General features: G+C 40.7%; 1 protein-coding gene across 5 annotated transcripts in view; it reads left to right on the top strand.

Moving 5' to 3' along the window:
* The window catches only part of TRPC7 (transient receptor potential cation channel subfamily C member 7), a 120,200-nt gene that overhangs the window by 48,429 nt on the left and 55,037 nt on the right, over positions 1–16,734 (top strand). The window lies entirely within an intron of this gene.

The following is a 16,734-nucleotide window of genomic DNA, read 5'->3' on the forward strand; positions in this document are numbered from 1 at the left end:
CACCACAGGAGTGAAAGAGAAGGAAATAATACTGTTTTGAAATGGAGGCTGAGAAGCAACATTTTACTCTTGTCCACCAGGCTACTGTAAAAGAAGCAGGCACTGTTAAATGAGGTCACCAAATCAAACACTTCGAGAGTTTTAAAAGCAGCTCTGTCATCTTTCCTCCTTCCCCTGGATCAGGGATATTACAGTATAAGGAAACATTAATCCTACACACACAGTTTAAAAGCTCATAAAGCTCATTTTAGTTCAGATACAGTATCTTCTTAATCTTAAATTTTCTTTCCTGTTGTGCTCCCTAATAAGGTGTAACCAGAAATGGGGCCATGTTTTTGGTATCTCCATTTTCTAAGACCAGTTCAGGGACCTGCTCCAAAGTCCATTGACATCAATGGGAATCTGTCTGCTGAGTTCAGGGAGCTTTGGTTCAATTTTTGGTTCAGTGAGCTGTAAATCAATTTTTCTTTGATATTTGTTGATAATTTACACAAAAAGCCTCTATTAACTTCACTCATTTATTACTCCAATATGCAATTCATGGTTCAGTTGAAAGCAGGCAGTTTTATTGATCAGTATCTTGGGTTTTTTATTAGTACTTTCAGATTCTCAAGTTGAATCTTGGAAAGCAGTTCTGGCAAAGCATCAGAAGTGCCGAACTTAATGTTTTTTAAAATGGTTCTCTTATTTTTTTTTAAATAAAAAGAGAGCCAACTACTTCAGTAATGTTGGCAACAAAACATGACAGTTTAACTTTCTACAGTATAATGAAATGCCCAATATAGAAGGTAATCATGGAATTAAAAGCTCTGTTCCATACATACTTTACAGCCAGAAGGAAGATAAAATGACACCAGTTACCAAAGCTGATTGCTATAAACTGATCTTTAAAACTCTAACTGAGACTAATTCTTTTCAAACTCTGCCTATCCCAGAGGAACTAACACAAGTGCCCCAATAGCTATCACACGTTTATAATTGTACACTCTTCATTCAAAGTTCCCAGAGTCACCCTGACTCTTCAAATTATTTAGCTGGTTGCACATTTTGTCACCTCATTTGTCATTTCCTGAGAATCGTTCTGAAAATTACAATCCCAATATTTTGTCAAGTAGTGAAATAATCAAGCTGCTGGAGTAGAGAAAACATCATGCAAAAACCTAGGTATTGCATAAGTGCTGGAAACCTTCCAAAAAGGTTTGACACCTTTGACTGGTGTATCGAAAGACTCTCGTGATGATATTAATTAGCACAAGGCTGGGACTGGACGACAGGGGATGGATCACTCGATAAATTGCCCTGTTCTGTTCACTCCCTCTGAAGTATCTCGCACAGGCCACTGTCAGAAGACAGGATACTGGGCTAGATGGACCATTGCTCTTACCTACTATGACTGTTCTTAGACTATGATTAGTGTTTGTATGCACAGTGGGAAAATAAGCCCTTTCCACTCTAGCTGTGGAGAACCCTGCTGCAAAGGAACTGGTATAGTTCTGCTGTACAGGACGTTGGATGGATGGGTACAGAAGGGCAAGCTGCATTGTGTCTCTGGAGACGCTAGATGAGGGGTGAGGCCAGAGAAGCCGTCACTGTGTGCAAGTCACAGGAAACCATTTATAGGGCCATAATAATGCAAAGTCTACTATTTTCTTAGTATTTCCATGGTCAGAAGCTGAAAAGTGGACCAGGATACCAGATCTCATGGTTACTTAAGTCATCTTTGTAAATTAAGAAAAAAACCAAATACAATTAAAAATAAAGACAAATGCATGACAGAGACCTAGATCTAGTCCCACCTTTCCTACAGCCCTAACTGTGAAAGCTCCTCAGGACCGATTTTTTTTTCTACAGATCCAATCATTGTGTAAGTGTATAATAAATAAAGGTTTTTGAGTGGTTGCCATGTTAATCTGTATCAGCAAAAAACCCGAGGAGTACTTGTGGCACCTTAGAGACTAACAAATTTATTTGGGCATAAGCTTTCGTGGGCTAAAACCCACTTAATCGGATGCATGCAGTAGAAAATACAGTAGGAAGATAGATAGATATACACAGAGAACATGAAAAAATGCGTGTTGCCATATGCACTATAACGAGACCCTTCGATTAAAGCGGGCTATTATCAGCAGGAGGAAAAAAAATCTTTTGTAGTGATAATCAGGATGGCCCTTTTCAAACAGTTGACAAGAAGGTGTGGGTAACAGTAGGGGCAAAAATTAGATGGGGAAATAGTTTTTACTTTGTGTAATGACCCATCCACTCCCAGTCTTTATTCAAGCCTAATTTAATGATGTATGCAGAAATGACACAGAAACAGACTTTCCTGAATCATTTCAATCACACAGTTCTGATCCCAGTTACCAAAGATGTACCAAAGTTATCCCATGAATGGATTTATTTCTAAATGGGAGCAAAAGTTCACAGGGTGGAGGTACAGAGGCAGGGAAGATTTTTATTTCCTCTGTACCAGTTCAGATATCCTTGCTTAGGACATGTACTCTGCCCAGGAGTTAATGCTGAGCTTGCTCAGAACTGCAGCCAACCTGTAGATGAGTCCCAGTGAAGGAATGCACATTGCTTCTTGCTATATCACTGGAATACCATTTCACTTATTAATCAGTTCCCCTGCTTTAGAGATCTATGCAATATCTTTCAATTATCTCTTCTGTTCTCATTATCACACTCTTTCCCCGTTATCCTTTAACGTTGGTAGGGATCTGATAAGGCCAACATTTTCCTTCAGTTTCTAAAGCCGGTGTCTCTCTGCGGGAGCTGACATTCATCCCCCTTCTTTCCAGATGCTGGGCGCATCATCACCCCACTGCCTTTAATTGCAGATGTCGAGTGCCCGGCTCCAGTTTCCCAGGCAGTATGGTTCCTGGCCATCACAAAGCCAGACCACCTCTCTGTCACAGGATTTAATTTAATTAACAGCAAGACATACAAATTAGATTTGGGGAAAAAATTAATAAGAATTAAACAGAACACCAGATGGCTGTGCAAATTCTATTTAATACAGAGATGGTACAGGAACTTTTCCTCATAATTGCATTATTAATAATTAACATTTGGAAGATGCTCCAAACAGAATGTTGGCTGTTGCATTAAATTATATTTTTTCACTGCATTGGTCACAGAGCTCAGGTACTCAAGGGTATATGAAGCCCAACTCTCAGGAACTGCTGAGATAATCTGAGGCCCTGATTTATTTATACAGAGGATGCAATCTGATTGTGTCTGATGTCTTTCACACAAATTGCTTCACAGAGTTAAATAACGAGAGTGTTGTAGCATTAAAGCACTGTAGCCAAGGGAGAGAAAAATGAAGAAGTGACCGAATGATGAAAACATATGTTCACAGATGGAGTTTTGAAATGGAGAGTCAGGGAGCTGGAGCATTGCTGGAAGTCTGTTCCAGATAGCAGAGGTTGCAGAGCACAGTGAACTCACATTAGGTGTGGCCAGATTAAGTGAAGGGGCAGGGAAGATTGGGAGCAGTAAGGTGACACAGAGAGAAAGACAAAGTCCATCTTTGTGGGAGGTTGGAACAAGACTATGAAAACTTTAGAATCATGGAGGTCAATGACTTTCATCCATAGGACATGTTAGAAAATTCGAGGCCAAATTCTGCTCAGAGTTATACTGATGTCAATCCAGACTAACTTCATTGATGTCAATGAAGTTACTTCAGATTTACACCAGTGATAACTTTCAGTTAAAGTTCAGAAAACAAGTCCTCAAAGGACAGGAAATGCAATGTTATCTTTGGTTTCACAGTAGCAGCTGTGTTAGCCTGTATCTGCAAAAAGAACAGGAGTACTTGTGGCACCTTAGAGACAAACAAATTTATAAGAGCATAAGCTTTCGTGGGCTACAGCTCACTTCATCGGATGCATAGAATGGAACATATAGTAAGAAGATATATACCTGCAGAGAAGGTCGAAGTTGCCATACAAACTGTAAGAGGCTAATTAATTAAGATGAGCTATTATCAGCAGGAGAAAAAAACTTTAGTGATAATCAAGATTGCAGATTTAGACAGTTGACAAGAAGGTGTGAGGATACTTAACATAGGGAAAGATTTGTGTATTACAATTTATGTAATGACCCAGCCACTCCCAATCTCTATTCAAACTCAAGTTAATGGCATCTAGTTTGCATATTGATTCAAGCTCAGCAGTTTCTCACTGGAGTCCATTTTTGAAGCTTTTCTGTTGCAAAATTACCACCCTTAAATCTTTTACTGAGTGGCCAGAGAGGTTGAAGTGTTCTCCTACCAGTTTTTGAATGTTATGATTCCTGATGTCAGATTTGTGTCCATTTTTGCATAGAGACTGTCTGGTTTGGCCAATGTACATGGCAGAGGGGCATTGCTGGCACATGATGGCATGTATCACATTGGTGATGTGCAGGTGAATGAGCCCCTGATGGCGTGGCTGACGTGATTAGGTCCTATGATGGTGTCACTTGAATAGATATGTGGACAGAGTTGGCATCGGGCTTTGTTGGAAGGATAGGTTTCTGGGTTAGTGTTTTTGTTGTGTGGTGTGTGGTTGCTGGAGAGTATTTGCTTCAGGTTGGGGGGCTGTCTGTAAACGAGGACTGGTCTGTCTCCCAAGATCTGTGAGAGTGAGGGATCATTTTTCAGGATAGGTTGTAAATCTTTGATGATGCGTTGGAGAGGTTTTAGTTGGGAGCTGAAGGTGATGGCTAGTGGTGTTCTGTTATTTTCTCTGTTGGGCCTGTCCTGTCGTAGGTGACTTCTGGGTACTCTTCTGGCTCTGTCAATCTGTTTTTTCACTTCAGCAGGTGGGTATTATAGTTTTAAGAATGCTTGATAGAGATCTTGTAGGTGTTTGTGTCTGTCTGAGGGATTGGAGTAAATGCGGTTGTATCTTAGAGCTTGTTATCTTTGAAAGTTCAATTTAAACTCTGGAGTTTCTGGACTCATGACCTCCCCTCTGGTTGAACAGATGTGGTACATTGTGGGAATTATGTGACCACAGTGTATCATGGGAGATGTAGGCTAGCTGGGAAGCCTGACCCATAGAAGAGAAGGCAGACATAAATCAGCTGATTTACAACTCCCATGAGGCATCTCAGGGGGACACGGTGCTGAATCAAAATGCTTTGATTCAGTTCATCAAAACAAAATGAACATTTCTATTCATTTCTATTCTATTCTATTCAACTCTAAAAGAGTTGTAAACTGAAATCTTTCTGAAATGTCCATTCTGTGAAAAAATTCTGTATTTGGACTTTTTGTACTGTTTGAGAGCAAAAACAAATTTAGAAATATTAGAATTTCCTGAGGGGCAGAAATTCTGATTTCTCAACCAGCTCTAATGTGCATAAGCACCAACCTGAACCGAGACCCCAAAGAGGAGAATTTATATAAAACACCAGGTTTCACAAATGGAGTCTATGCTGCAGGACTGAATTGAAACCTTAAAAAGTTTTTATAGAGTTGCCTTTCTGCCCTTTTCAGCTTCTCTATTTTGCACAAAAAGGGCCAAAAAGTATTTTCCCCTGTTTGTTTTCATAAATATCAGAGATATGAAGTAAAGTTATCCCAAGTTAAGCTGGAGGTCTTGATGAAGTCTCAGAAATGTTTGTTAGATGCTCTCTCCTTAGTCATTGTCAAGCTTAGGATATAGTGGTCAAATGTAACTCTTCTAATTCCTTTTAACTCAACCCCTAAAGCATCTTGATGATTTTTTTTTCAACACTCAATGTTCTCTATTTTGTGTACATCTTTCTACAGCATGAATGGAGGTATTCCACGTGTGCTCTCACCATAGCTGAACAAGGTATTTAGGCTGCTAATTTCCATTGAAGATTCTGGGCCTGAGTTCCTTTCTCCAAGATATGCATGCAAAATCACATTTCCATTCTGGTGCGAAATCACATTGCAAACACATGTGGATATATTTTTGCTGTGCCCTAGCATCTCTAGGTTTCTTTCAGTATTACTGCTTCCCCATTGAATATCTGTGGTTCTGATTATTTTCCCCCTCCCAGATGCATTAGCCTGGATTTTTTTTTCCAGTTTGAATCTCATTTTATTTCCTCTCCATACATTCAACCTCTCCAGGTGTCGATGAATTATTTCTTAGTCATCTCTGGTGGTTTGTAACACTTCCCAATTTACTGTAATCTGCACATTTAATTAATTTCATTGGCAAACTACCATACAGTCTTATACTGTCGGGGGCGGAGGGAAGGGGCAGAATCAAAACCCTTGTATGAGGCAAGAGACAAAATAAAAAGTATCTTTATTAAAATTAAAATTATTTTGTTAAAAGAGCAATTAATACGTTCTGCTATAAATCTGACCCTGGAGGCTCCCAATTTTGGCTTCATCTATCTTTCAGGAAGCAGTAGACCTGCTACTGTGTGTTTTCTTTTTTTCGGGGGAGGTGGGGAGCGTATGCTGTTAGAATGAGGTAAGTACAAAACCTCAAGGAAAAATATGTTTCACCATTTAAGGTTTTTATGAGAAGATTTTCTAGTAGGTTTGGTTCTATACAGGTATCAAAGATTTTTTGTCTTTCTAGCTCTATTTAGAATCAATGCTGGGACGTTCTGTTTTCTAGCTTGATTTTAGATGAATAATTAAGAGTTAAGGATTTATTCATGCATTCACAAAAAGGGGAAAATGGATATTAGCAATAAAAACTTCCAACAAACACACATCCCACCAGAATACAAACCCCCTGTTTTCTGTAAAGCAGAACCAACCACCTTAGCCAACAGGCTGCAGAAAAATGCTTAGCAAAAAAGACTATAGATTACAAATAAGATTACAAATAAGCCATCAGAGACAGCCCAAGCCCTGCCCTCAGTGCAGGAGAAATGTACAGAAACTGACAAAAATATTAATTAAAATTTGCATTCACTGCATGGCTACAGTGTTCATGTAACCTTGGCATTATCTGGTTTGCATTTCAAGAATATTAGGCTTAATTTAGTTTTCTAATGTAAATAAAAAACCCAGACAAATCATTTATTCCCAGATCTGTTACCAAAATGGTTATTAAAATTCTGTTTTTCATATGGTGCTTGAGTGCACATACCTGTTGGAATAGAATAGATTTGAAATGGTCCTGGCAGTTTTATCTATTCCATCATTTTTTCTTTCTATTTTACTAATTGGTGTTTTCTTCTTTTAAAAAAATATTAAAGAAGGCAACAGTTTTGTACATATTTTACTTCTGCTGCCTGGCTCAATCACTGCTTATAATTCACACTGGTTATTTTAAAAGAGCACCCCAGCACCTTATCTTGAATTCTACAATGCATTGAGGACATTTGGTTCTCCAATGACAGGTTTCAGAGTAACAGCCGTGTTAGTCTGTATTCGCAAAAAGAAAAGGAGTACTTGTGGCAAATTAGAGACTAACCAATTTATTTGAGCATAAGCTTTCGTGAGCTACAGCTCACTTCATTGGATGCATACTGTGGAAAGTTTAGAAGATCTTATTATATACACACAAAGCATGAAAAAATACCTCCTCCCACCCCACTCTCCTGCTGGTAATAGCTTATCTAAAGTGATCACTCTCATTACAATGTGTATGATAATCAAGTTGGGCTGGAAATGGCCATTCAAATCCAGGGTTTGTTTGCAGATCACAATGGTGATAGGAACAATCCAACAAGTGTAGATTCAGATCTGGACCTCTCTAAAGTTTGGGAATATTAGGATCAAGGGGTTTGGTCTTGGATCATTTTTACCTGCTCTACCATGAAAGCTGTCTACTTATTACCATATGGATGATAAAGAAGCCTGTGGATAGTTTTACAAAAGGGGTAATGGCTTTTTAAAATCTTAAGACTTAAAGTTTGGTCGTACCCTGAAAGGTAACTCTGAAACTGGCATCATGGGGTTCAGGTTCCTTGCATCTCAATGATTCCAGGTAAAATATGCTGAGTTTACAATTAAAATAGTTTCACACACACCCCCAGCCTCCAACTACCGGTTTACAAACCCTCAGCCTGGGCTGTAAGAAACAAGCTTTTGTTCTTCCCCTTCTCATGCATCAACTGGTAATAAGGATTCTTCAGGACAAAACAGTCCTTCACTTACATCTGCGCTTCCCCATTGCCAGTGGTGCATTTGGCAAGCTGCAGATGAGTATTTCTACCAATAAGACTGGACTTTAATGTATTGATTTTTCTATCTAATCCAAATAGAGAAAATGATCCATAAAATTCTGCTGCCATTTACATCTCTGTGACCCAACTACAGCGAATGAGGCGGGGGGATGAAAATCGGAGCAGAATTTGGCCCTGCTGATTTCAGTGACACTACTCAACATACATAAAATTACTCACATGCCTAAGAATTTGCAGGATCAGAACCTGAGCTAACAGATACAAATCTGAATATAAGTAAAGAGCAGGTTTCTTTGTGTAAAATCACAACAAGCAAATGCTGAGGTCAACTGAAAAGTAAATAATAATATTACAAAAATAATGTGCAGGAGACAGATTTCTAGTGCAGACAACCCATGATTGGAGACCGTGCTTTGGGTTGCTATTTTTTTTAACTACTTAAAAAACGTGGAGCTGCATTTTGCATGAGGTGAAGATGATATGCACCGGCGTGCAGCAGTTTGAGAAGAACTGAACTGCAGGAGACTGGATGAGGTGGTTATTAGTCATACTTTATATTTGTCTAGCATCTTCCATCCTCGAATATTGAAGCATTTAAAGAATATGAATTAAGATAATGACCCTATATGGTAGGTATGTATCAGTATATTCATCTTACAGATGAGGAAACAGATGCACAGAAATGTTAAGACAACTTGTTTAGGTCTTGCAACCAGTCAATGGCAAAGTGGGAAGAGAAACCAGGGATGGAATTTTGGCTCCACTGAAGTAAATGGGAGTTTGCCATTGAGTTTAGTGCCGCCAGGATTTTATTGCAGAAATCTTGACTGAGTATTTGGCAGAACTACATAATGGAAAATAGTTTGCTCTAGGTTGGGTTTTCTAAGGAGCCTAAAGGAGCTAAGTGCTCAAATCCTAAATGTGATCCCAAATGCTAGTCTTAATCATTATGCTCATTTGCCTAATGAAAGGGGGCATATTCATCAAATGCATATCCAACTCCTAAATTACTGGGAAAGGCTCAATTTTAATCCAATTCAATTTTAAGGACATCAAACGTTTGAAACCAAACAGAGTGAGGGATACATGATGGATCACAATACACCAGGGCTAACTGTGGCCCGTTCACAAACTTATCGTTGTTCGTTTAGAATTACTACGCATCTGCAATAGGATTTCTTGAGAAAGAGCTATGCAGTTATCTGAATACCTCTGTAAGTCATACAAAATTGCCAGGAAACTTTTCTATCTACATTTTGGACTTAACATTTACGTAGCGTTCATATTTTCAAGGCACTTTAGAGATAGAGGCCAGACAGTAACTGGCCTCCATGCTCATAAATGTATTAGGAGAGGGCACAAGGAGTCTTCCGTCCTTTGCAAGCCCCAGCCAAGGGCCAGGCACAATTGCAGTCTCAGCTCCTGGGGAAATACAAACACTGACATCTCCGCATAAACCCGAGGACTCACGTGACTCCATAGGAGATGAGAGGAAGTGGGGCCATGGCTGTACTTATCTGCACAGGGCAGGACGGTGTGCTGGGGAAAGCAGGTTACATGCTCCTCGTGTGCTTTTCCAGGCTCTTCCTGCTGCTGCTGCTGCAGCAGCACTGTCTAGGTAGGACATGGTAGGAGAGAGAATCCCTCCCATGGGTTCAGGGAGTTTCTGCCCTAATCCTGGACAGTGCACCAGTTCAAAGTGGATAAATACAGAGATGAAAACCATTTGGCACCTACATATTTTCCTTTAGTGTTTAAAGGCACAATCTTGCAGTCGCTCATGGGGGTGCTCGTCAGAGGAGTCCCATCATCTTCAGTGGGGTCTTCGGCATTCTAGGCACTATTCCTCTGAGTGAGGGTTTCAGGAGTTCGCTAGCTGTTTAAAATGAGTTAGTCAAAGTTAATGGTAGGTTTAGAGAAGCAATAAGTTAACCGAACACATACATGCTTCATAGTGAAAACATAAGGGTCTAGAGAAATACTACACGGCTCAGGTGCAAGTCATATCTTTGGACATTACACATTTTGTCCTAAAAAAAGCTTGAAAATCTATCTAGGCAGCTTCCTTTCTAATTCTAATTTGCTAATTAAACATCCCATTTTAAATCTGAGTAACATATTGTATATATTGAATTCTGCCAGCATTTGTCAGAAGATTTATAGCTAAGGGGGATTTGAGGAGAAGCGACAGGAACGTTTGCATCAAAGAGCTACTAAAGTCATGCGTTTGGGATTTTACTTTTGGCGTAATTTTTTCAAAGAGATTTAACATTGCATTGATGAGTGTTTGAATTCTTTTTGGCTTCAGTTGTTGATAATTTAGAGCAAAGGTGCCATTATCAAAGCAAAACAATCCAGTCTGAGTGGATAATCCCTTTGCAAGTAGTAGTAGATATGTCAGAAGGGAAGCAGCATTTCTTTGAGGTTCTGTTTTTCTGTATGAGACATTCTATTAGTCTGTAGTTGATTTCTGTTTTTACCTGAATCCTCATAAAATTACTCAGTTTCCATTGACATATTCATGGCTTTTATGCTTATTATATAAAACAGAAGGCTTTTTTACTTATATATGTGTTATATGAATATTGGTTTACATGCTTATGAAGTTCCTAGACATGGCGAATGCTCTTATCTTGACACTTCTCATTTATTACACATAATGTGTGCCAGGGTAATGATGATATTCCTTTGGCAAAGACCATCTTTTTGTTCTGTGTTTGTACAGTGCCTAGCACAATAGGGCCCTAGTCACTGTAGCTCCTAGCCACTGCCACAATTCAACTAACAAATAATAATGCATCAGTAACAACAGGAACTCTGGGTCCAGATATCCCCTTTGTCCCAGATAATTGGTACTAAATAAAAATGAAGGTGTCAATATATTTAAAATCTCCTCAAACTACAAGAAGAATGCAGCTTATTATACAGTTACAGACACATGACTTTATAATAAACTATCCATGACAAACGGAGAATTTTTAACTAGTCTACTGGGAAAACCATTGTCCCTTATTGTGAGAACTGTGGAATACTTATCCACCTACAATACATGCATGATGAGCAAGGGTAAATGGCTGTCGTGCATCAAATTATATAGCAATTTGGGAAAGCTACATCCAGGATAGTATATCATCATAACAGCTTCTGACAATCCTGACTAATTCTGTGAGGAAAATGATCCTTTGGCCCAATTCAGTTCCCAGTGAAGTCAATGGGAGTCTATTTATTTCAATAGGAATTGGATAAGAGCTCCCCTATCAGGTAACAATAGCACAGAGAGCTAGGGGGCCCTCAGCTCTGCAGTTCCACTTCATTTTGTGGAACTCAAGACTCTGGCTTTGGGGGCCTTGATGCCCGTATTTGGTCTGATGTTCTCACTGTAGGCTGGTGTCTGGGAATATATGTATGTATATATGTACCATATATGTAATTATCAGGTGGTGCCCACTGGATAGACATGATTTATTTTAAACCATGTAACCATCCTGAGTTATGGCAATGACGGATGTGGAATAAGAACCAAAGGATGCCTCCTAACAGGCACTGGTGTGATGGGGAGCAGGAAGAGGGTTGCTGCAGCAGTTTCTAAACTATGTAGCTGTTCAAAGGCGTGGGGCCAGTTAGCACAAATAAGTGTCACTCCATTGGCTTCAGGGGAGAAATGCTGATTTACGCAACTCTGAGGACAACAACGCTGGCTGGTGCCATTAAATGGGTCTAGTTACTGTTTACACCCAATCCAGCTCTGCATGTGTGCCAGGAGCCTGAGTCCATAGTCCTATCTTTCCCGACCCACACAGCCCCACCTCCCCCACTTAGTGCTCCTGACAATGTTAATGACCTCTCACTCCCCTGCACAACCCCACTCCTTGTAGCCAACTTGTTGTTTCGCTTTGCACATTTGCATTATGGGAAGGTAGTTTTTTTTTAATACCCCTTCTTCAGTCGAGTACACCAGCACAGCAGCAGCCATAACTTCTTCCTAATAGTCTACGGTGCTTAATTGGGCAAATAGGAGTTGATGGGAGTTCTGCTTGATAAAGCTCTGCAGAATTTGGCCCTCTAGAATTAAATGTAATACATCACAATTCCTCATTTGCTACAACTTCGGCACCATAAAAACACACTTCCTTTGGTCTGTTTTGAACTCTGTTATCTGGTATCCTGGGCTCAGAAAATAAGCTTTTAGTGTCGACTTTTAATTTAATGTCAGTGTTGATCTCCAGAAAGGAAAGTTAAATGCATCTGTAATGTAAGTGTTTGATGAGAATCTAAGATCAATTTATGACATTTTGATCAACATAGAGGGAAAGTTAGCATTAGCTGAGGGGTCACTGAGAATGTCATTAATATCTGATGGAGCAAACATAAAGAAAAATTGCAGTGTACTATCAGAAAATGAGTGCTTGAATTAATTCTAATCTGCTATCTTCCCTCTCTGATTTTATTCTTCCCTCCTTTTAATATTAGTCAGAAAAAGATGAATGTCATGAGGGCTTTATGACACATTGCCAATCTAAATTGTGTAGGAGAAAATAAATCGTTCCAATAAATTCAGTTTTTATGGCAATTTCTTCTCATTTTCCACATTTTTTTTTTCATTTTTCATTGTCGCTGTTTCCGGAAACAATGAAGCAATAAATTAGATTAAAATGTCTGATCCATTTCTTTGGGAGGGGAACTAGCATGCAAACCCTCCGACAGCTATTCCGGGTGCCGGGGCAGAACTGTCAGTGGGCCCCCAAGCACGCCCCCAAGCACGCGGTCCCCCTGACATTTGGGCGGTGCTGCACTTGTGCTGGCTGGTGCCCAGCAAGCTGCTGGCTGCCTTGCTGTGCGCACTCTTCCGGCACAGCCAGGGCTTCCACATGCCTGCCTGGTAGGGTTGCCAACTGTCTAATTGGCAAACCCAAAGACCCTTGCCCTGCCCCGCCCCTTCCCGGAAGCCACACCCCTGCCCTGCCCCTTCTCTGAGGCCCCACCCCCTACTCACTCCACCCCCCCGCCCTCTGTTGCTCGTTCTCCCCCACCCTCACTCACTTTCACCAGGCTGTGGCAGAGGGTTGGGGGGCAGGAGCGGGTGTGGGGTGCAGGATCTGGGAGGGAGTTTGGGTGCAAGGCGTGAGGGCTCTGGCTCTGACAGGGAGTTTGGGTGCAGGCTCTAGGAGGTAGTTTGGGTGCAGGAGGGGGTGAGGGGTGCGGGCTTTGGGGGGGGCGTTTGGGTGCAAGAGGGAGTGCAGTCTCTGGGAGGGAGTTTGAGTATGGGAGGGGGTCAGGGGGTCGATGCTTACCTCGGGTGGCTCCTGAAAGCAACCAGCACACTCCTCTGGCTGCAGCTTCTAGGTGTGGGGCCCAGGGGATCTCTGCACACTGCTGCCTGCAGGCACTGCCCTCACATCTCCCATTGGCCACAGTTCCCAGCCAATTGGAGCTGCGGAGTTGGCGCTCGGGGTGGGGCAGTGGGCGGAGGCCCACTGCCCTGCCAGGGGCTGTAGGGCCATTCCAGCCGTTTCTGGGAGCAGCGCGGAGTGAGAGTAGGCAGCAAGCCTGCCTTAGCTCCGCTGCGCTGCGGGGGGCAGCGGCTGGGGGCCCCTGGGTCCTTTTAAATCGCCTTAGCCCTTGGGCAATTGCCCCCTTTGTGCTCCCCCCACCACCACCCCATCAGTGGGCCTGCTGGCATGAGTCTTTGACTGCCTTTCTGCCAAGGACAACAAAGTTTCTTCTTTTCTGTCAATTCTTGTAACACAATTAACAGATTCTTTTCACTTATTCAGAAAAAAGTTTTGCTGTTGCACAGGGCCTACAGTCCATTAGGTCTACTGACTTTAAATGCAAAGCTTGCCGCCTAATTGAGTGTTGTTCCGCTTTTCTTTGAGATATAACTTTCATTTATTTGCCATAAAAAGGCAATAATCCAAATAGCATTGATTGGACTGCAAACACTGCCCAGTGAATGGGGGTCCCCGGTGTACATTGGGGTTGCGTTCTTGAAAAGGGCAATGGATTCCGAGATGCCGTATACAGGGGAATTTTTCCCCATAAGAAATAATGGAATAAGGGAGGTGTGCACGCACAACTTCACCACACTCACCTCTGGCAATGCTCTTGTCTCCCAAACAGCGTACCTTTGTACAATGACAGGCTATACAGTACACATTTTACACATAAACCATTGAATAAAATAATGTAGAACCCTACTAACACTGTTCAAACACATAAGACATTTTAATACAGTAAATACAGGACAGTAATACAGTATAAAAAGCATCAATTATGCTAAACTTAGGTAGGGGTGGTGGCTGGCTTTTCTTGGGCTGGCTTTTCCGTGGCTGGCTTTTTGGTTGCAGAAGTCTTAAAAAAGGATTTTATCAACGTCTGCTCTCCTGCATGAATCTTTGAATGGTAGATCTTCCTGTAGCAAGCCACTGCGTCATTGAGAGCCCTGGAGACTTTGGCAGACCATCCACAAAAAGGATCACTGCTCTGTATGAGTTCCGTCATCTCATTCAGCAAACCAAAGAAACGGGAGAGATTCTTTGTCGTCAGACTCCTGGCGGAATTCCTGTCCTACATCATCGTCGTCATCGTCCTTGCGTTCTTTAGATATCCGTTGTTGGTCCAGCTCAGTCAGTTCCTCATTTGTCAGTTGCTCAGTGTCAGACCCCAACAACTCCTGTACATCCTCCTCCTTCACCTCCACTTCCTCAAAGCCAACATCCTTCACCAATTTGACAATTTCTTGCTTGAGAGCAGGAATGGCATCAAATCCCATGAAGCTGTGGACAGCACCTGGCCAGGCACAACACCAAATACCATTCATACATTGCAATGTGACCTCTTCCCATGACACATCAATGTTTTCCACGCCATTCAAGGTGTTGCAGGACTTCCAGAACTCCTTTACACTGGGCTTTCCTTCACCTGCCATCTCCTAAATCAGCATGGAGAACATCCTCCATAGGTAATAAGCCTTGAATGTGGCCTTGAATGAGACTCAAGTACAGTATTGTACTGTACAACAGGGGAACATGTTCCAATTCACGTTGGTCCCAATCCGTGCAAACAACGGATATGCGGATCACCAATGTAAATCGGAACACGTTCCCCTATTGATGAGCATCAACGGATAAGGGGGAGATGTATTCTGGGGACCCCCTGTAATTCCTAGTCAGATGGCCATAGTCACCAATTAAGCTCAGATTTGAAATGCTCACAATGAACAGCTGACCAATTATTTATAGACCAAGAATTTTTTGTTTTAGTTATTTTTGCAAATTTAGATTAACCCATATATTCAAGAAAATTCTGAACTCCCCCAGGGAAAGTTTGTGTACAGAAAAAGGCAAAAGTTGTTTTATCAAATAAATTATTCACTATGAACTGTTTGCTCAGCTCAACTCAGCAGTATTCGTAAATTCTATTTTTCACAAAGACAGGCCCGAAAGCTTGTCTTTTAACTGAAAAACATATATCAAAGTGCTGTTATTTGCAGAACAGAAATCACCGTTTCACAGTAATCCTAATTAGCATGTTGTTGTATTTCAATCTGCACTAGCAATAAAGAAACAATTAAAAACACATTTTAACCAGTTGTAACTATCTATTATAAACAGATATAAGTGTGATTTTTTTACCCATGTGCTAGTTATCACAAAGATAGTTGATATGAAAGCACTGGTTAGACTTTCTGTCCTTTTCAGTTTTTGGTGTCATTTTACTATGAATCCATTCAAATCCAGACATTTTTCTTTATTCCCAATTTTGGAAAGACTGGAGAAATATTCAATATTTTTAATCTTCTCTTACTGATTACCATTCGAAACCCATAAATGGACGACTCCTTCCTCACTAACACAATTAACTACAAAAGTAACATATTGCCTTTATCTTTTCTTTTAATTATCCTTATCTTTAATCATAATAAAACATAATTAAAAAGTAGTCACAGTATACATTTTGTAAATTGAATCACTCTGTGGAAAGATGGGAACTAAAGATGCTTAATCTTCTATAATAAAATGATTCCATGAGACCCAATGGTGCTGTAATTCTTCCATTAGGAAACTGGTCTCTGGATTGTAGCTACTAGCATGTTCTTTTCTGTGGTGCAGAAAGAATGAAGAAGAATCTCAATTTTGTGATAAGAAATATGTACTGTGTGTACATGAGCAGTCTTTTGTATTTTGTATCTCATTTACTGTTTTGCAGATCTGTGAGTGATGCGCTTTCATTTATTTTAAAGAGTTTACACTTGCTAATTACAAGGACCAGCCTAACACTTTGTATTATATTGAAGCAATAGAATCATGCAAATGGCGGGGGAGGAGGGGAAACCTTCTTGTTGGGTCTGTGAGCAGTCAGTGTAAATGAAGCAAGTTAACACTAGTGCTGAATAACAAATTCTACTTAGCTACAGAACTTTGTTATCATCTATTCTAGGTCACAGTCCATAGCAACGTTTCATCGCTCCTCTTTACTCAAGCATTGATCCCATCTCGGTTCACTTTTGAAGCTCAAATTGAATATCAAATTGATATTCCCAAATGTATTATTTCTTCCCCCCCCCCACCTCCTCTTGCAAGGAGATGTTAATGCTGGTTTAACATTTAAACTAAT

Source organism: Caretta caretta, chromosome 8 (assembly GCF_965140235.1).
Source record: "Caretta caretta isolate rCarCar2 chromosome 8, rCarCar1.hap1, whole genome shotgun sequence".
NCBI lineage: Eukaryota > Metazoa > Chordata > Testudines > Cheloniidae > Caretta > Caretta caretta.